We start from the raw sequence: 23,404 nt of genomic DNA, 5'->3' as shown, positions 1-23,404 counted from the left end.
ATCCTCAATTTGAGATGTACAGTAACACACTGACAATTCCACTTCTTCTACACAGTCTCTATCAGTCCTAGGAAGGAGGATGATATGTAGAAACACACACACACACGCACGCAAGCACGCATGCACACACACACACTCACACACACACACACACACACACGGAACGTGTCCAGTGGTGTGAATATGTATAGTACCAGTCCAAAGTTTGGACTGACCTACTCATTCAAGGGTTTTTCTTTATTTTTGACAATTTTCTACATTGTATAATAATAGAGAAGACGTCAAAACAATGAAATAACACATATGGAATCATGTAGTAACCAAGAAAGTGTTAAACAAATCAAAATATATTTGAGATTTGAGATTCTTCAGAGTTGCCACCCTTTACCTTGATGACAGTTTTGCACATTCTTGGCATTCTCTCAACCAGCTTCATGAGGTACCTGGAATGCATTTCAATTAACAGGTGTGCCTTGTTAAAAGTTCATGTGTGGAATTACTTTCATTCTTAATGCGTTTCAGCCAATCAGTTGTGTTGTGATAAGGTAGGGGTGGTATACAGAAGACAGCCCTATTTGGTGAAAGACCAAGTCCATATTATGGCAAGAACAGCTGAAATAAGCAAACATATTCCATCATTATTTTAAGACATGAAGGTAAGTCAATGCAGAAAATGTCAAGAACTTTGAAAGTTTCTTCAAGTGCAGTCGCTAAAACCATCAAGCGCTATGATGAAACTGCCTCTCATGAGGACCGCCACACGAAAGGAAGACCCAGACTTACCTCTACTGCAGAGGATAAGTTCATTAGAGTTACCAGCCTCAGATTGCAGCTCAAATAAATACTTCACAGAGTTCAAGTAACAGACACATCTCAACATCAACTGTTCTGAGGAGACTGCGTGAATCAGACCGGCATGGTTGAATTGCTGCAAAGAAAACACTACTAAAAGACACCAATAAGAAAGTTTAAAAAGTTCCGTTACACCTCGTAGAAACATGCCAAACTAAGTACAGAATCAATCTTTAGGATGTTTTTAACATAAAACTGCATTCACTTCTTATGGCTAGGGGTTCCGCTTTTTTTGGAAGGCGTATGAAGTGTGAACAGATCCATATCTTATTTGGATGTGGATAGGCGATGACTTAAAATTCGACCAGCCCTAGAATTTCCACTTCCTGTTTGGAAGTTTGCCTGCCCTATGAATTTTGTTAAACTCACAGACATAATTCAAACAGTTTTAGAAACTTCAGCGTGTTTTCTATCCAATAGTAATAATAATATGCATAGTTTAGCATCTAGGACAGAGTAGGATGCAGTTCACTATCGGCAATTAATCCAAAATGAAAATGCTGCCCCCTATCCCTATCCTTTGTCTGTACAAATGAAGTGGAATGTAGCTACCTTTCACGTGAGCGCGCCAGACCGAGGCTGTGGCACTCTGCCAGACCGAGGCTGTGGCACTCTGCCAGACCGAAGCTGTGGCACTCTGCCAGACCGAGGCTGTGGCACTCTGCCAGACCGAGGCTGTGGCACTCTGCCAGACCGAGGCTGTGGCACTCTGCCAGACCGAGGCTGTGGCACTCTGCCAGACCGAGGCTGTGGCACTCTGCCAGACCGAAGCTGTGGCACTCTGCCAGTCCACTCACTCAGAGGTCTTATCAGCCACTCCTTTAGAGTAGAATCCTCAAAACAGGTTCTAAATACTGTTGACATCTAGTATAAGCCTTGGGAAGTGAAACATAACTAAAATCACCCTGTATCTTCAATGGGGGCTGAGTTGAAAAACTACAAACCTCAGATTTCCCACTTCCTGGTTGGATTTTTTATCAGGTTTTTGCCTGCCAAATGAGTTCTGTTATACTTACAGACATCATTCAAACAGTTTTAGAAACTTCAGAGTGTTTTCTATCCAAATGTACTAATTATATGCATATTCTAGCTTTTACGGCTGAGTAGCAGGCAGCTTAATTTGGGGACGTTTTTCATCCAAGCTACTCAATACTGCCCCCTACCCCAAGAAGTTAAACACGTCTCAGTAATGACCAACACATCTGGATTGGAGCTCTAAACCCACACTTTCAATTGATACTTTTTAGACAATAAGCTTCTAGTGTTAACGTGCACAAAACCCAGGCTTTTACGAGAGCAGAAATCAGTGAAACAGATATCAGACCACAAGTCAGAATTGGGACTAGCAACAGTAGATGAGTCAGGGTGTACATGCACATTTCCAGATATCATCAGCAGTAAAACAATCAGGGCACGGCAGAGGACAGGGATATATGCATCAGATAACAACAGGATCATATTTCACAGCAATTTCATCAAGTAGCATGAATACAAAGCCGGTGAGATGGTGGTTAAAATAGGATGGGAGGCCAAGAGTCTGTGTAACCAATAGAGAGTCAGAGTCCCAAGTGTGGGAACAAACATAGCCTGTCACACGGGTTGGGTAAACAAGCAAGTTCATAGTCAACAAAGCACACAGAAGTCATGAGGCAAATAGTGTAAAGCACAATAAAAAAAATAACGACTTGGGGCTAGCCATTGTAAGGTCAAAGAGTCACTCGCCCCAACAAGATAACTTGAGAGAGTAGCTCTCTATGAGTCCAGTAGGCTATACAAGTCTGAGATCAAATAATTAAATAGTAGGCCAATACTAGTTAATTAAAGCATTTCTGAGTAAGCTCACATAATAAGCTTCACGAGTTAATGTGCTTACCCTAAAAATTCAGATCAGTCCAAAGTCTGCAGTGTTTGTGAGTGCGTGTGTGCTGGAGGCGGGTGAAAGCTCGGGACAGAGGGGGGAGTGTGGCGGGGGGAGACAGGCCATGACAAACGGTGGAAATCCAAGTAGCCGCAACAGGCTAATGGGAGTAGGTGTCACACCCAGCGAATGGTCCTTTACGAAGTCCAAACAAAGTTGTCCCGTGGCTGTTGTTGTATTTCGAAGATTTACGAGACGGATATCTTCTGACGTGATCAAAAGCAAGAATCTTGTTTCTTATTGAGGTCATTTACAATTGAAATGTCCTGGATGCATATCAATTCATAAGAGAGATGCGCCACACAGGTGGTTCAATCCCCGTCCACACCTTAGAGCCTGAGTGGAAACGATTACTATGAGGTCTCTCCAGTTTCCTCCTAGCCTGGTTTCAGTTCTATTTGTCAAATCAAATCGAATTGTATTTGTCACATGCGCCAAATACAACAGGTGTAGACCTTACCGTGAAACGCTGACTTACTTACAAGCCGTTAAACAACAATGCAGTTTTAAGAAAAATAAGAGTTAAGAACATTTTTACTAAAGAAACTAAAGTAAAAAGAGTAACACAATAAAATGACAATAATGAGGCTATATACAGCTGGTACCAGTACTGAATCAATGCTCGGGGGTACAAGTTAGTCAAGGTAATTGAGGTAATATGTACATGTAGGTAGGGGTAAAGTGCTGTCTTGACAACTCCTAGGATCATTGTCACTTCATTGGTTTGAGAATGACCATATGAGTTGGCAAGACAGCACAAACAGATCTGGGCTCAGGCTACTTTCTCCAGAACTCCACCCTGGAGACACGACACCATGTTGTACTGAGAGAGACTGGAGAACCAGCTAAGGGTTAAATAAAATGCATTCCTTCCAGGGAGTGACTGAGTTAGATAAATTAAGTATGCATTCCTTTTCATGAAGGTTGGCGAGCATAGAAATAGAATGAATAGAACTGGCTTTCATTCTAATTCTGTGTTTGTGACTGTTCTATTCATTCTAATTCTATGTTCGTGAGTGTTCTATTCATTCTAATTCTGTGTTTGGGACCGTTCTATTCATTCTAATTCTATGTTTGTGACCATTCTATTCATTCTAATTCTATGTTTGTGACTGTTCTATTCATTCTAATTCTATGTTCGTGAGTGTTCTATTCATTCTAATTCTGTGTTTGTGAGTGGGTCCAGGTGCCTATTGGTGGCACAAGCCCAGCTGGAGGACGTGAGGGAGTGACTCCCAGTGCTGTCACACACACACACAAGGGCACACATCCACACAGGCTGATGTGCTAACAGAGCCAGTGAGCTGAAAGAGACCGGCATCGATGCCAACCACCTCCCAGGGTTCAACAGTAACACTCGCTCTGCTCCTCTCCAGCTGCAGGTCTGCTAGCTACTCTACAACTGCCTTCCCTTTATCTACACCCTTTATCTACACCCTTTATCTATTCCCTTTATCTATTCCCTTTATCTATTCCCTTTATCTACACCCTTTATCTATTCCCTTTATCTATTCCCTTTATCTATTCCCTTTATCTATTCCCTTTATCTACACCCTTTATCTATTCCCTTTATCTATTCCCTTTATCTACACTCTTTATCTACACCCTTTATCTACACCCTTTATCTATTCCCTTTATAGTGCACTTTTTTGGACCTGGGCTTGAGATTTCCACATTCTCAGATTGTTGAGCATCCGCTAGTCATTCCATTATTTGTAGAAAATGAGTTATTCCTACAGTTGTTGGATCTTAATTTGATCACCCTGTTGTAGGATAACCTGTTTACAGTTGAAGTCTGAAGTTTACATACACCTTAACCAAATACATTTAAACTCAGTTTTTCACAATTCCTGACATTTAATCCATATAAATTCCCTGTCTTGGGTCAGTTAGGATCACCACTTTATTTTTAGAATGTGAAATGTCAGAATAATAGTAGAGAGAATGATTTATTTCAGCTTCACATTCCCAGTGGGTCAGAAGTTTACATACACTCAATTAGTATTTGAATTGTTTTACTTGGGTCAAATGTTTTGGGTAGCCTTCCACAAGCTTCCCACAATAAGTTGGATGAAATTTGGCCCATTCCTCCTGACAGAGCTGGTGTAACTGAGTCAGGTTTGTAGGCCTCCTTGCTCGCACATGCTTTTTCAGTTCTGCCCACACATGTTCTATAGGATTGAGGTCAGGGCTTTGTGATGGCCACTCTAATACCTTGACTTTGTTGTCCTTAAGCCATTTTGCCACAACTTTGGAAGTATGCTTGGGGTCATTGTCCATTTGGAAGACCCATTTGTGACCAAGCTTTAACTTCCTGACTGATTTCTTGAGATGTTGCTTCAATATATCCACATAATTTTCCATCCTCATGATGCCATCTATTGTTTGAAGTGCACCATAATAAGTGCACCACAACATGATGCTGCCACCCCCGTGCTTCATGGTTGGGATGGTGTTCTTCAGCTTACAACCCTTCCCCTATTTCTTCCAAACATAACGATGGTCATTATGGCCAAACAGTTCTACCTTTGTTTCATCAGACCAGAGGACATTTTTCCAAAAAGTACGATCTTTGTCCCCATGTGCAGTTGCAACCCGTAGTCTGGCTTTTTATGGCGGTTTTGGGGCAGTGCCTTCCTTGCTGAGCGGCCTTTCAGGTTATGTTGATATAGGACTTTTACTGTGGATATAGATACTTTTGTACCTGTTTCTTCCAGTATCTTCAAAAGGTCCTTTGCTGTTGTTCTGGGATTGATTTGCACTTTTTGCACCAAAGTACTTTCATCTCTAGGAGACAGAACGCGTCTCCTTCCTGAGCGGTATGACGGCTGCGTGGTCCCATGGTGTTTATACTTGTGTGCTATTGTTTATACAGATGAACGTGGTACCTTCAGGCGTTTGGAAATTGCTCCCAAGGATGAACCAGACTTGTGGAGGTCTACAAATGTTCTTGGCTGATTTCTTTTGATTTTCCCATGATGTCAAGCAAAGAGGCACTGAGTTTGAAGGTAGGCCTTGAAATACATCCACAGGTACACCTCCAATTGACTCAAATGATGTCAATTAGCCTATCAGAAGCTTCTAAAGCCATGACATCATTTTATGGAATTTTCCAAGCTGTTTAAAGGCACAGTCAACTTAGTGTATGTAAACTTCTGACCCACTGGAATTGTGATACAGTGAATTATAAGTGAAATAATCTGTCTTTGAACAATTGTTGGAAAAATAACTTGTGTCATGCACAAAGTAGATGTCCTAACCGACTTGCCAAAACTATAGTTTGTTAACAAGAAATTTGTGAAGTGGTTGAAAAAACAGTGTTAATGACTCCAACCTACGGTGTATGTAAACTTCAGACTTCAACTGTATATACCAGGTGGTGTCAGAGGAAGACCAAGAAATTGTCAAAGACTCCAGTCACCCAAGTCAGACTGTTCTCTCTGCTACAGCACGGCAAGCGGTACCGGAGCGCCAAGTCTAGGTCCAAAAGGCTCCTTAACAGCTTCTACCCAAAAGCCATAAGACTGCTGAATAACTACTCAAATGGCCACCCGGGCTATTTACATTGACATTAACTAACTATATAACTATAACTGTGCCTATAACTATATATAACTACAAGCTATAACTATATATCTAACTATAACTATGTCTATAACTGTCTATAACCATAATATATAACTATCTATCTAATCATGACTATGTCTTTAACTATCTATAACTATAATCTAAAACTAACTATAACTATAATCTATAACTATCTAACTAACTATAACTATGTCTATTACTGTCTATAACTATAATCTATAACTATCTAACTAACTATAACTATGTATATTACTGTCTATAACTATAATCTATAACTATCTAACTAACTATAACTATGTCTTTAACTATCTCTAACTAACTATAACTATGTATATTACTGTCTATAACTATAATCTATAACTATCTAACTAACTATAACTATGTCTATTACTGTCTATAACTATAATCTATAACTATCTAACTAACTATAACTATGTCTAAAACTATCTATAACTATAATCTAAAACTATCTATCTAACTATAACTATGTCTATTACTGTCTATAACTATAATCTATAACTATCTAACTAACTATAACTATGTCTATTACTGTCTATAACTATAATCTATAACTATCTAACTAACTATAACTATGTCTAAAACTATCTATAACTATAATCTAAAACTATCTATCTAACTATAACTATGTCTTTAACTATCTATAACTAACTATAACTATGTATATTACTGTCTATAACTATAATCTATAACTATCTAACTAACTATAACTATGTCTAAAACTATCTATAACTATAATCTATAACTATCTAACTAACTATAACTATGTCTATTACTGTCTATAACTATAATCTATAACTATCTAACTAACTATAACTATGTCTTTAACTATCTATAACTAACTATAACTATGTATAAAACTATCTATAACTATAATCTATAACTATCTAACTAACTATAACTATGTCTATTACTGTCTATAACTATAATCTATAACTATCTAACTAACTATAACTATGTCTTTAACTATCTATAACTAACTATAACTATGTCTATTACTGTCTATAACTATAATCTATAACTATCTAACTAACTATAACTATGTATAAAACTATCTATAACTAACTATAACTATGTATAAAACTATCTATAACTATAATCTAAAACTATCTATCTAAATATACCTATGTATATTACTGTCTATAACTAACTATAACTATGTCTATAACTAACTATAACTATGATTTTAGGAGTATGTTATTGTATGTGTATAATGTACATTAGATAAACACATTTGTGCAGATCCTTACTTTAAGACTGTAGTGCCAGTGTAGTTTCTGTAGGCTTCCGTTCTCCTCCCATCCACTCCCCACCATGTGTATATATGCCTATGCATGGCTGCAATTCGTGTCTGTCTATGGGGCTTAACCCATTGTGGTCTGAGTCAGCTATTTTGTAGTGTGTGTAGTGTTACTGCGTGCTCAGTGTCTGGTCTATAGACTCCAGGTATACTATGACTTGAGGCTTACGAGTGGGTATGTAACGGAGACATGTTATCTTCCACAGATAATCCCATCCTCTAGGCTGCTTGCGGCTTCAGGGGCAGAGGTCTGAATCAGATGTGCTAGAAAAGAGACATACTGGACAAAACATTAGGAACACCTGCTCTTTCCATGACACAGACTGACCAGGTGAATCCAGGTGAAAGATATGGTCCCTTATTGATGTCACTTGTTAAATCCACTTCAATCAGTGTAGCTAAAGGGGAGGAGACGGGTTAAAGAAGGATTTTTAAGCCTTGAGGCAATTGATACATGGATTGTGTACGTGCCATTCAGAGGGTGAATGGGCAAGACAACAGATGTAAGTGCCTTTGAACAGGGTATGGTAGTAGGTACCAGGCACACTGGTTTGAATGTGTCAAGAACTGCAACGCTTTTCGGGTTTTCAACAGTTTCCCGTGTGTTACCAAGAATGGTCCAACCACCCAAAGGACATCCAGCCAACTTTACACAACTGTGGGAAGCAATGGAGTCCACATGGATATGGATCATTAAAGGCCACCATAACACCACTCAACAAACATACTATCATTTAGAGAGCATCATGGGGGTTTTCTACATTTTAGAAACCGTGGTGCACTGGAAATGATAGTATTGAGTATTGAGTGGTGTTATGGCGACCTCTAGTGGTTAGAAAGGAGTACTGGTTATTTGTGACCAATAATTTATTGATGGTGAACATTTAGTGGTGAATGTTCTGCTATACCAAATTAACACGAAATAAATTAACATCATGTGAAGAACAAGCATGAAATATTTTCCACATAGAGGTTCCAGTCACAGAGATGTTTCACCTGTTAGACTTCATTATGGTAGACAGATCATACCCCTAGTCACCTCTCCATGCACCATTCACCTGATAGACTTCATTATGATAGACAGATCATACCCCTAGTCACCTCTCCATGCACCATTCACCTGAAAGACTTCATTATGGTAGACAGATCACACCCCTAGAGAGGTTTCACCACTTCATTATGGTAGACAGATCATACCCCTAGAGAGGTTTCACCTGTTAGACTTCATTATGATAGACAGATCATACCCCTAGAGAGGTTTCACCTGTTAGACTTCATTATGGTAGACAGATCATACCCCTAGTCACCTCTACATGCACCATTCACCTGTTAGACTTCATTATGGTAGACAGATCATACCCCTAGTCACCTCTCCATGCACCATTCACCTGTTAGACTTCATTATGGTAGACAGATCATACCCCTAGTCACCTCTCCATGCACCATTCACCTGATAGACTTCATTATGATAGACAGATCATACCCCTAGTCACCTCTCCATGCACCATTCACCTGATAGACTTCATTATGGTAGACAGATCACACCCCTAGAGAGGTTTCACCACTTCATTATGGTAGACAGATCATACCCCTAGAGAGGTTTCACCTGTTAGACTTCATTATGATAGACAGATCATACCCCTAGAGAGGTTTCACCTGTTAGACTTCATTATGATAGACAGATCATACCCCTAGAGAGGTTTCACCTGTTAGACTTCATTATGATAGACAGATCATACCCCTAGAGAGGTTTCACCTGTTAGACTTCATTATGGTAGACAGATCATACCCCTAGTCACCTCTCCATGCACCATTCACCTGTTAGACTTCATTATGGTAGACGGATCATACCCCTAGAGAGGTTTCACCTGTTAGACTTCATTATGGTAGACAGATCATACCCCTAGTCACCTCTCCATGCACCATTCACCTGATAGACTTCATTATGATAGACAGATCATACCCCTAGTCACCTCTCCATGCACCATTCACCTGATAGACTTCATTATGATAGACAGATCATACCCCTAGTCACCTCTCCGTGCACCATTCACCTGATAGACTTCATTATGGTAGACAGATCATACCCCTAGTCACCTCTCCATGCACCATTCAACTGATAGACTTCATTATGGTAGACAGATCATACCCTTAGTCACCTCTCCATGCACCATTCACCTGATAGACTTCATTATGGTAGACAGATCATACCCCTAGTCACCTCTCCATGCACCATTCACCTGATAGACTTCATTATGATTGACAGATCATACCCCTAGTCACCTCTCCATGCACCATTCACCTGATAGACTTCATTATGATAGACAGATCATACCCCTAGTCACCTCTCCATGCACCATTCACCTGATAGACTTCATTATGATAGACAGATCATACCCCTAGTCACCTCTCCATGCACCATTCACCTGATAGACTTCATTATGATAGACAGATCATACCCCTAGTCACCTCTCCATGCACCATTCACCTGATAGACTTCATTATGGTAGACAGATCATACCCCTAGTCACCTCCCCATGCACCATTCACCTGATAGACTTCATTATGGTAGACGGATCATACCCCTAGTCACCTCTCCATGCACCATTCACCTGATAGACTTCATTATGGTAGACGGATCATACCCCTAGTCACCTCTCCATGCACCATTCACCTGATAGACTTCATTATGGTAGACGGATCATACCCCTAGTCACCTCTCCATGCACCATTCACCTGATAGACTTCATTATGGTAGACGGATCATACCCCTAGTCACCTCTCCATGCACCATTCACCTGATAGACTTCATTATGGTAGACGGATCATACCCCTAGTCACCTCTCCATGCACCATTCACCTGATAGACTTCATTATGGTAGACGGATCATACCCCAAGTCATCTCTCCATGCACCATTCCCCTGTTAGACTTGATTATGATAGACAGATCATACCCCTAGTCACCTCTCCATGCACCATTCACCTGATAGACTTCATCATGATAGACGGATCATACCCCTAGTCACCTCTCCATGCACCATTCACCTGATAGACTTCATTATGATAGACGGATCATACCCCTAGTCACCTCTCCATGCACCATTCACCTGATAGACTTCATTATGATAGACGGATCATACCCCTAGTCACCTCTCCATGCACCATTCACCTAATAGACTTCATTATGATAGACAGATCATACCCCTAGTCACCTCTCCATGCACCATTCACCTGTTAGACTTCATTATGGTAGACAGATCATACCCCTAGTTTTACCTCTCCATGCACCATTCACCTGTTAGACTTCATTATGGTAGACAGATCATACCCCTAGTTTTACCTCTCCATGCACCATTCACCTGATAGACTTCATTATGGTAGACAGATCATACCCTTAGTCACCTCTCCATGCACCATTCACCTGATAGACTTCATTATGATAGACGGATCATACCCCTAGTCACCTCTCCATGCACCATTCACCTGATAGACTTCATTATGATAGACAGATTATACCCCTAGTTACCTCTCCATGCACCATTCACCTGATAGACTTCATTATGATAGACAGATCATACCCCTAGTCACCTCTCCATGCACCATTCACCTGATAGACTTCATTATGGTAGACAGATCATACCCCTAGTCACCTCTCCATGCACCATTCACCTGTTAGACTTCATTATGGTAGACAGATCATACCCCTAGTCACCTCTCCATGCACAATTCACCTGATAGACTTCATTATGATAGACAGATCATACCCCTAGTCACCTCTCCATGCACCATTCACCTGTTAGACTTCATTATGGTAGACAGATCATACCCCTAGTCACCTCTCCATGCACCATTCACCTGATAGACTTCATTATGATAGACAGATCATACCCCTAGTCACCTCTCCATGCACCATTCACCTGATAGACTTCATTATGGTAGACAGATCATACCCCTAGTCACCTCTCCATGCACCATTCACCTGATAGACTTCATTATGGTAGACAGATCATACCCCTAGTCACCTCTCCATGCACCATTCACCTGTTAGACTTCATTATGGTAGACAGATCATACCCCTAGTCACCTCTCCATGCACCATTCACCTGTTAGACTTCATTATGATAGACGGATCATACCCCTAGTCACCTCTCCATGCACCATTCACCTGATAGACTTCATTATGATAGACGGATCATACCCCTAGTCAACTCTCCATGCACCATTCACCTGATAGACTTCATTATGGTAGACTGATCATACCCCTAGTCACCTCTCCATGCACCATTCACCTGATAGACTTCATTATGATAGACAGATCATACCCCTAGTCACCTCTCCATGCACCATTCACCTGTTAGACTTCATTATGGTAGACAGATCATACCCCTAGTCACCTCTCCATGCACCATTCACCTGTTAGACTTCATTATGATAGACGGATCATACCCCTAGTCACCTCTCCATGCACCATTCACCTGATAGACTTCATTATGGTAGACGGATCATACCCCTAGTCACCTCTCCATGCACCATTCACCTGTTAGACTTCATTATGTTAGACAGATCATACCCCTAGTCACCTCTCCATGCACAATTCACCTGATAGACTTCATTATGGTAGACAGATCATACCCCTAGTCACCTCTCCATGCACCATTCACCTGTTAGACTTCATTATGGTAGACAGATCATACCCCTAGTCACCTCTCCATTCACCATTCACCTGATAGACTTCATTATGATAGACAGATCATACCCCTAGTCACCTCTCCATGCACCATTTACCTGTTAGACTTCATTATGGTAGACGGATCATACCCCTAGTCACTACTCCATGCACCATTCACCTGATAGACTTCATTATGATAGACGGATCATACCCCTAGTCACCTCTCCATGCACCATTCACCTGATAGACTTCATTATGGTAGACGGATCATACCCCTAGTCACCTCTCCATGCACCATTCACCTGATAGACTTCATTATGGTAGACAGATCATACCCCTAGTCACCTCTCCATGCACCATTCACCTGTTAGACTTCATTATGGTATACAGATCATACCCCTAGTCACCTCTCCATGCACCATTCACCTGTTAGACTTCATTATGGTATACAGATCATACCCCTAGTCACCTCTCCATGCACCATTCACCTGATAGACTTCATTATGATAGACGGATAATACCCCTAGTCACCTCTCCATGTACCATTCACCTGATAGACTTCATTATGATAGACGGATCATACCCCTAGTCACCTCTCCATGCACCATTCACCTGATAGATTTCATTATGGTAGACGGATCATACCCCTAGTCACCTCTCCATGCACCATTCACCTGATAGACTTCATTATGGTAGACAGATCATACCCCTAGTCACCTCTCCATGCACCATTCACCTGATAGACTTCATTATGATAGACGGATAATACCCCTAGTCACCTCTCCATGCACCATTCACCTGATAGACTTCATTATGATAGACGGATCATACCCCTAGTCACCTCCCCATGCACCATTCACCTGATAGACTTCATTATGGTAGACGGATCATACCCCTAGTCACCTCTCCATGCACCATTCACCTGTTAGACTTCATTATGTTAGACAGATCATACCCCTAGTCACCTCTCCATGCACCATTCACCTGATAGACTTCATTATGGTAGACAGATCATACCCCTAGTCACCTCTCCATGCACCATTCACCTGTTAGACTTCATTATGGTAGACAGATCATACCCCTAGTCACCTCTCCATGCACCATTCACCTGATAGACTTCATTATGATAGACAGATCATACCCCTAGTCACCTCTCCATGCACCATTTACCTGTTAGACTTCATTATGGTAGACGGATCATACCCCTAGTCACCTCTCCATGCACCATTCACCTGATAGACTTCATTATGATAGACGGATCATACCCCTAGTCACCTCTCCATGCACCATTCACCTGATAGACTTCATTATGGTAGACGGATCATACCCCTAGTCACCTCTCCATGCACCATTCACCTGATAGACTTCATTATGGTAGACAGATCATACCCCTAGTCACCTCTCCATGCACCATTCACCTGTTAGACTTCATTATGGTATACAGATCATACCCCTAGTCACCTCTCCATGCACCATTCACCTGTTAGACTTCATTATGGTATACAGATCATACCCCTAGTCACCTCTCCATGCACCATTCACCTGATAGACTTCATTATGATAGACGGATAATACCCCTAGTCACCTCTCCATGCACCATTCACCTGATAGACTTCATTATGATAGACGGATCATACCCCTAGTCACCTCTCCATGCACCATTCACCTGATAGATTTCATTATGGTAGACGGATCATACCCCTAGTCACCTCTCCATGCACCATTCACCTGTTAGACTTCATTATGGTAGACAGATCATACCCCTAGTCACCTCTCCATGCACCATTCACCTGATAGACTTCATTATGATAGACAGATCATACCCCTAGTCACCTCTCCATGCACCATTCACCTGTTAGACTTCATTATGGCAGACGGATCATACCCCTAGTCACCTCTCCATGCACCATTCACCTGATAGACTTCATTATGGTAGACAGATCATACCCCTAGTCACCTCTCCATGCACCATTCACCTGTTAGACTTCATTATGGTAGACAGATCATACCCCTAGTCACCTCTCCATGCACCATTCACCTGTTAGACTTCATTATGATAGACAGATCATACCCCTAGTCACCTCTCCATGCACCATTCACCTGATAGACTTCATTATGATAGATAGATCATACCCCTAGTCACCTCTCCATGCACCATTCACCTGATAGACTTCATTATGATAGACGGATCATACCCCTAGTCACCTCTCCATGCGCCATTCACCTGTTAGACTTCATTATGGTAGACAGATCATACCCCTAGTCACCTCTCCATGCACCATTCATCTGATAGACTTCATTATGATAGATAGATCATACCCCTAGTCACCTCTCCATGCACCATTCACCTGATAGATTTCATTATGGTAGACAGATCATACCCCTAGTCACCTCTCCATGCACCATTCACCTGATAGACTTCATTATGATAGACAGATCATACCCCTAGTCACCTCTCCATGCACCATTCACCTGATAGACTTCATTATGATAGACGGATCATACCCCTAGTCACCTCTCCATGCACCATTCACCTGATAGACTTCATTATGGTAGACAGATCATACCCCTAGTCACCTCTCCATGCACCATTCACCAGATAGACTTCATTATGGTAGACAGATCATACCCCTAGTCACCTCTCCATGCACCATTCACCTGATAGACTTCATTATGATAGACAGATCATACCCCTAGTCACCTCTCCATGCACCATTCACCTGATAGACTTCATTATGGTAGACAGTTCATACCCCTAGTCACCTCTCCATGCACCATTCACCTGATAGACTTCATTATGGTAGACAGATCATACCCCTAGTCACCTCTCCATGCACCATTCACCTGATAGACTTCATTATGGTAGACAGATCATACCCCTAGTCACCTCTCCATGCACCATTCACCTGTTAGACTTCATTATGATAGACAGATCATACCCCTAGTCACCTCTCCATGCACCATTCACCTGATAGACTTCATTATGATAGACAGATCATACCCCTAGTCACCTCTCCATGCACCATTCACCTGATAGACTTCATTATGGTAGACAGATCATACCCCTAGTCACCTCTCCATGCACCATTCACCTGATAGACTTCATTATGATAGACGGATCATACCCCTAGTCACCTCTCCATGCACCATTCACCTGATAGACTTCATTATGATAGAGAGATCATGCCCCTAGTCACCTCTCCATGCACCATTCACCTGATAGACTTCATTATGATAGACGGATCATACCCCTAGTCACCTCTCCATGCACCATTCACCTGTTAGACTTCATTATGGTAGACAGATCATACCCCTAGTCACCTCTCCATGCACCATTCACCTGATAGACTTCATTATTATAGATAGATCATACCCCTAGTCACCTCTCCATGCACCATTCACCTGATAAACTTCATTATGGTAGACAGATCATACCCCTAGTCACCTCTCCATGCACCATTCACCTGATAGACTTCATTATGGTAGACAGATCATACCCCTAGTCACCTCTCCATGCACCATTCACCTGATAGACTTCATTATGATAGACAGATCATACCCCTAGTCACCTCTCCATGCACCATTCACCTGATAGACTTCATTATGGTAGACAGATCATACCCCTAGTCACCTCTCCATGCACCATTCACCTGTTAGACTTCATTATGGTAGACAGATCATACCCCTAGTCATCTCTCCATGCACCATTCACCTGATAGACTTCATTATGATAGACAACTCATACCCCTAGTCACCTCTCCATGCACCATTCACCTGTTAGACTTCATTATGGTAGACAGATCATACCCCTAGTCACCTCTCCATGCACCATTCACCTGATAGACTTCATTATGATAGACTGATCATACCCCTAGTCACCTCTCCATGCACCATTCACCTGATAGACTTCATTATGTTAGACAGATCATATCCCTAGTCACCTCTCCATGCACCATTCACCTGATAGACTTCATTATGGTAGACAGATCATACCCCTAGTCAACTCTCCATGCACCATTCACCTGATAGACTTCATTATGATAGACGGATCATACCCCTAGTCACCTCTCCATGCACCATTCACCTGATAGACTTCATTATGGTAGACAGATCATACCCCTAGTCACCTCTCCATGCACCATTCACCTGATAGACTTCATTATGATAGACAGATCATACCCCTAGTCACCTCTCCATGCACCATTCACCTGATAGACTTCATTATGGTAGACAGATCATACCCCTAGTCACCTCTCCATGCACCATTCACCTGTTAGACTTCATTATGGTAGACAGATCATACCCCTAGTCACCTCTCCATGCACCATTCACCTGATAGACTTCATTATGATAGACAGATCATACCCCTAGTCACCTCTCCATGCACCATTCACCTGATAGACTTCATTATGGTAGACAGATCATACCCCTAGTCACCTCTCCATGCACCATTCACCTGATAGACTTCATTATGATAGACGGATCATACCCCTAGTCACCTCTCCATGCACCATTCACCTGATAGACTTCATTATGGTAGACAGATCATACCCCTAGTCACCTCTCCATGCACCATTCACCTGATAGACTTCATTATGATAGACAGATCATACCCCTAGTCACCTCTCCATGCACCATTCACCTGATAGACTTCATTATGGTAGACAGATCATACCCCTAGTCACCTCTCCATGCACCATTCACCTGTTAGACTTCATTATGGTAGACAGATCATACCCCTAGTCATCTCTCCATGCACCATTCACCTGATAGACTTCATTATGATAGACAGATCATACCCCTAGTCACCTCTCCATGCACCATTCACCTGTTAGACTTCATTATGGTAGACAGATCATACCCCTAGTCACCTCTCCATGCACCATTCACCTGATAGACTTCATTATGATAGACGGATCATACCCCTAGTCACCTCTCCATGCACCATTCACCTGATAGACTTCATTATGGTAGACAGATCATACCCCTAGTCACCTCTCCATGCACCATTCACCTGATAGACTTCATTATGGTAGACAGATCATACCCCTAGTCACCTCTCCATGCACCATTCACCTGTTAGACTTCATTATGGTAGACAGATCATACCCCTAGTCACCTCTCCATGCACCATTCACCTGTTAGACTTCATTATGATAGACGGATCATACCCCTAGTCACCTCTCCATGCACCATTCACCTGATAGACTTCATTATGATAGACGGATCATACCCCTAGTCACCTCTCCATGCACCATTCACCTGATAGACTTCATTATGGTAGACTGATCATACCCCTAGTCACCTCTCCATGCACCATTCACCTGATAGACTTCATTATGTTAGACAGATCATATCCCTAGTCACCTCTCCATGCACCATTCACCTGATAGACTTCATTATGGTAGACAGATCATACCCCTAGTCACCTCTCCATGCACCATTCACCTGTTAGACTTCATTATGGTAGACAGATCATACCCCTAGTCACCTCTCCATGCACCATTCACCTGATAGACTTCATTATGATAGACAGATCATACCCCTAGTCACCTCTCCATGCACCATTCACCTGTTAGACTTCATTATGGTAGACAGATCATACCCCTAGTCACCTCTCCATGCACCATTCACCTGTTAGACTTCATTATGATAGACAGATCATACCCCTAGTCACCTCTCCATGCACCATTCACCTGATAGACTTCATTATGGTAGACGGATCATACCCCTAGTCACCTCTCCATGCACCATTCACCTGATAGACTTCATTATGATAGACGGATCATACCCCTAGTCACCTCTCCATGCACCATTCACCTGATAGACTTCATTATGGTAGACAGATCATACCCCTAGTCACCTCTCCATGCACCATTCACCTGTTAGACTTCATTATGGTAGACAGATCATACCCCTAGTCACCTCTCCATGCACCATTCACCTGTTAGACTTCATTATGGTAGACAGATCATACCCCTAGTCACCTCTCCATGCACCATTCACCTGATAGACTTCATTATGATAGACGGATCATACCCCTAGTCACCTCTCCATGCACCATTCACCTGATAGACTTCATTATGGTAGACAGATCATACCCCTAGTCACCTCTCCATGCACCATTCACCTGATAGACTTCATTATGGTAGACAGATCATACCCCTAGTCACCTCTCCATGCACCATTCACCTGTTAGACTTCATTATGGTAGACAGATCATACCCCTAGTCACCTCTCCATGCACCATTCACCTGTTAGACTTCATTATGATAGACGGATCATACCCCTAGTCACCTCTCCATGCACCATTCACCTGATAGACTTCATTATGATAGACGGATCATACCCCTAGTCACCTCTCCATGCACCATTCACCTGATAGACTTCATTATGGTAGACTGATCATACCCCTAGTCACCTCTCCATGCACCATTCACCTGATAGACTTCATTATGTTAGACAGATCATATCCCTAGTCACCTCTCCATGCACCATTCACCTGTTAGACTTCATTATGGTAGACAGATCATACCCCTAGTCACCTCTCCATGCACCATTCACCTGATAGACTTCATTATGATAGACAGATCATACCCCTAGTCACCTCTCCATGCACCATTCACCTGTTAGACTTCATTATGGTAGACAGATCATACCCCTAGTCACCTCTCCATGCACCATTCACCTGTTAGACTTCATTATGATAGACAGATCATACCCCTAGTCACCTCTCCATGCACCATTCACCTGATAGACTTCATTATGGTAGACGGATCATACCCCTAGTCACCTCTCCATGCACCATTCACCTGATAGACTTCATTATGATAGACGGATCATACCCCTAGTCACCTCTCCATGCACCATTCACCTGATAGACTTCATTATGGTAGACAGATCATACCCCTAGTCACCTCTCCATGCACCATTCACCTGTTAGACTTCATTATGGTAGACAGATCATACCCCTAGTCACCTCTCCATGCACCATTCACCTGTTAGACTTCATTATGGTAGACAGATCATACCCCTAGTCACCTCTCCATGCACCATTCACCTGATAGACTTCATTATGATAGACGGATCATACCCCTAGTCACCTCTCCATGCACCATTCACCTGATAGACTTCATTATGGTAGACAGATCATACCCCTAGTCACCTCTCCATGCACCATTCACCTGATAGACTTCATTATGGTAGACAGATCATACCCCTAGTCACCTCTCCATGCACCATTCACCTGTTAGACTTCATTATGGTAGACAGATCATACCCCTAGTCACCTCTCCATGCACCATTCACCTGTTAGACTTCATTATGATAGACGGATCATACCCCTAGTCACCTCTCCATGCACCATTCACCTGATAGACTTCATTATGATAGACGGATCATACCCCTAGTCACCTCTCCATGCACCATTCACCTGATAGACTTCATTATGGTAGACTGATCATACCCCTAGTCACCTCTCCATGCACCATTCACCTGATAGACTTCATTATGTTAGACAGATCATATCCCTAGTCACCTCTCCATGCACCATTCACCTGATAGACTTCATTATGGTAGACAGATCATACCCCTAGTCACCTCTCCATGCACCATTCACCTGTTAGACTTCATTATGGTAGACAGATCATACCCCTAGTCACCTCTCCATGCACCATTCACCTGATAGACTTCATTATGATAGACAGATCATACCCCTAGTCACCTCTCCATGCACCATTCACCTGTTAGACTTCATTATGGTAGACAGATCATACCCCTAGTCACCTCTCCATGCACCATTCACCTGTTAGACTTCATTATGATAGACAGATCATACCCCTAGTCACCTCTCCATGCACCATTCACCTGATAGACTTCATTATGGTAGACGGATCATACCCCTAGTCACCTCTCCATGCACCATTCACCTGATAGACTTCATTATGATAGACGGATCATACCCCTAGTCACCTCTCCATGCACCATTCACCTGATAGACTTCATTATGGTAGACAGATCATACCCCTAGTCACCTCTCCATGCACCATTCACCTGATAGACTTCATTATGGTAGACAGATCATACCCCTAGTCACCTCTCCATGCACCATTCACCTGTTAGACTTCATTATGGTAGACAGATCATACCCCTAGTCACCTCTCCATGCACCATTCACCTGTTAGACTTCATTATGATAGACGGATCATACCCCTAGTCACCTCTCCATGCACCATTCACCTGATAGACTTCATTATGATAGACGGATCATACCCCTAGTCACCTCTCCATGCACCATTCACCTGATAGACTTCATTATGGTAGACTGATCATACCCCTAGTCACCTCTCCATGCACCATTCACCTGATAGACTTCATTATGTTAGACAGATCATATCCCTAGTCACCTCTCCATGCACCATTCACCTGATAGACTTCATTATGGTAGACAGATCATACCCCTAGTCACCTCTCCATGCACCATTCACCTGTTAGACTTCATTATGGTAGACAGATCATACCCCTAGTCACCTCTCCATGCACCATTCACCTGATAGACTTCATTATGATATACAGATCATACCCCTAGTCACCTCTCCATGCACCATTCACCTGTTAGACTTCATTATGGTAGACAGATCATACCCCTAGTCACCTCTCCATGCACCATTCACCTGTTAGACTTCATTATGATAGACAGATCATACCCCTAGTCACCTCTCCATGCACCATTCACCTGATAGACTTCATTATGGTAGACGGATCATACCCCTAGTCACCTCTCCATGCACCATTCACCTGATAGACGTCATTATGATAGACGGATCATACCCCTAGTCACCTCTCCATGCACCATTCACCTGATAGACTTCATTATGGTAGACGGATCATACCCCTAGTCACCTCTCCATGCACCATTCACCTGATAGACTTCATTATGGTAGACGGATCATAACCCTAGTCACCTCTCCATGCACCATTCACCTGTTAGACTTCATTATGATAGACAGATCATACCCCTAGTCACCTCTCCATGCACCATTCACCTGTTAGACTTCATTATGGTAGACGGATCATACCCCTAGTCACCTCTCCATGCACCATTCACCTGACAGACTTCATTATGGTAGACGGATCATACCCCTAGTCACCTCTCCATGCACCATTCACGTGATAGACTTCATTATGGTAGACGGATCATACCCCTAGTCACCTCTCCATGCACCATTCACCTGATAGACTTCATTATGGTAGACAGATCATACCCCTAGTCACCTCTCCATGCACCATTCACCTGTTAGACTTCATTATGGTAGACAGATCATACCCCTAGTCACCTCTCCATGCACCATTCACCTGATAGACTTCATTATGGTAGACGATCATACCCCTAGTCACCTCTCCATGCACCATTCACCTGTTAGACTTCATTATGGTAGACAGATCATACCCCTAGTCACCTCTCCATGCACCCATTCACCTGTTAGACTTCATTATGATAGACAGATCATACCCCTAGTCACCTCTCCATGCACCATTCACCTGATAGACTTCATTATGGTAGACAGATCATACCCCTAGTCACCTCTCCATGCACCATTCACCTGATAGACTTCATTATGATAGACGGATCATACCCCTAGTCACCTCTCCATGCACCATTCACCTGATAGACTTCATTATGGTAGACGGATCATACCCCTAGTCACCTCTCCATGCACCATTCACCTGATTAGACTTCATTATGATAGACGGATCATACCCTAGTCACCTCTCCATGCACCATTCACCTGATAGACTTCATTATGATAGACGGATCATACCCCTAGTCACCTCTCCATGCACCATTCACCTGATAGACTTCATTATGAGTAGACGGATCATACCCCTAGTCACCTCTCCATGCACCATTCACCTGTTAGACTTCATTATGGTAGACAGATCATACCCCTAGTCACCTCTCCATGCACCATTCACCTGATTAGACTTCATTATGGTAGACAGATCATACCCCTAGTCACCTCTCCATGCACCATTCACCTGATAGACTTCATTATGATAGACAGGATCATACCCCTAGTCACCTCTCCATGCACCATTCACCTGATAGACTTCATTATGGTAGACGGATCATACCCCTAGTCACCTCTCCATGCACCATTCACCTGTAGACTTCATTATGGTAGACAGATCATACCCCTAGTCACCTCTCCATGCACCATTCACCTGATAGACTTCATTATGGTAGACAGATCATACCCCTAGTCACCTCTCCATGCACCATTCACCTGATAGACTTCATTATGATAGACAGATCATACCCCTAGTCACCTCTCCATGCACCATTCACCTGTTAGACTTCATTATGGTAGACAGATCATACCCCTAGTCACCTCTCCATGCACCATTCACCTGATAGACTTCATTATGATAGACGATCATACCCCTAGTCACCTCTCCATGCACCATTCACCTGATAGACTTCATTATGATAGACAGATCATACCCCTAGTCCACCTCTCCATGCACCATTCACCTGATAGACTTCATTATGGTAGACAGATCATACCCTAGTCACCTCTCCATGCACCATTCACCTGATTAGACTTCATTATGTAGACGATCATACCCCTAGTCACCTCTCCATGCACCATTCACCCTGATAGGACTTCATTATGATAGACGGATCATACCCCTAGTCACCTCTCCATGCACCATTCACCTGATAGACTTCATTATGGTAGACAGATCATACCCCTAGTCACCTCTCCATGCACCATTCACCTGATAGACTTCATTATGATAGACAGATCATACCCCTAGTCACCTCTCCATGCACCATTCACCTGATAGACTTCATTATGGTAGACAGATCATACCCCTAGTCACCTCTCCATGCACCATTCACCTGATAGACTTCATTATGATAGACGGATCATACCCCTAGTCACCTCTCCATGCACCATTCACCTGATAGACTTCATTATGGTAGACAGATCATACCCCTAGTCACCTCTCCATGCACCATTCACCTGATAGACTTCATTATGGTAGACAGAT

Source organism: Oncorhynchus kisutch, linkage group LG30, assembly GCF_002021735.2.
Source record: "Oncorhynchus kisutch isolate 150728-3 linkage group LG30, Okis_V2, whole genome shotgun sequence".
Classification (NCBI taxonomy): Eukaryota; Metazoa; Chordata; class Actinopteri; order Salmoniformes; family Salmonidae; genus Oncorhynchus; species Oncorhynchus kisutch.
The sequence above is the reverse complement of the archived record's forward strand: the minus strand, read 5'-3'. Positions refer to the sequence as shown.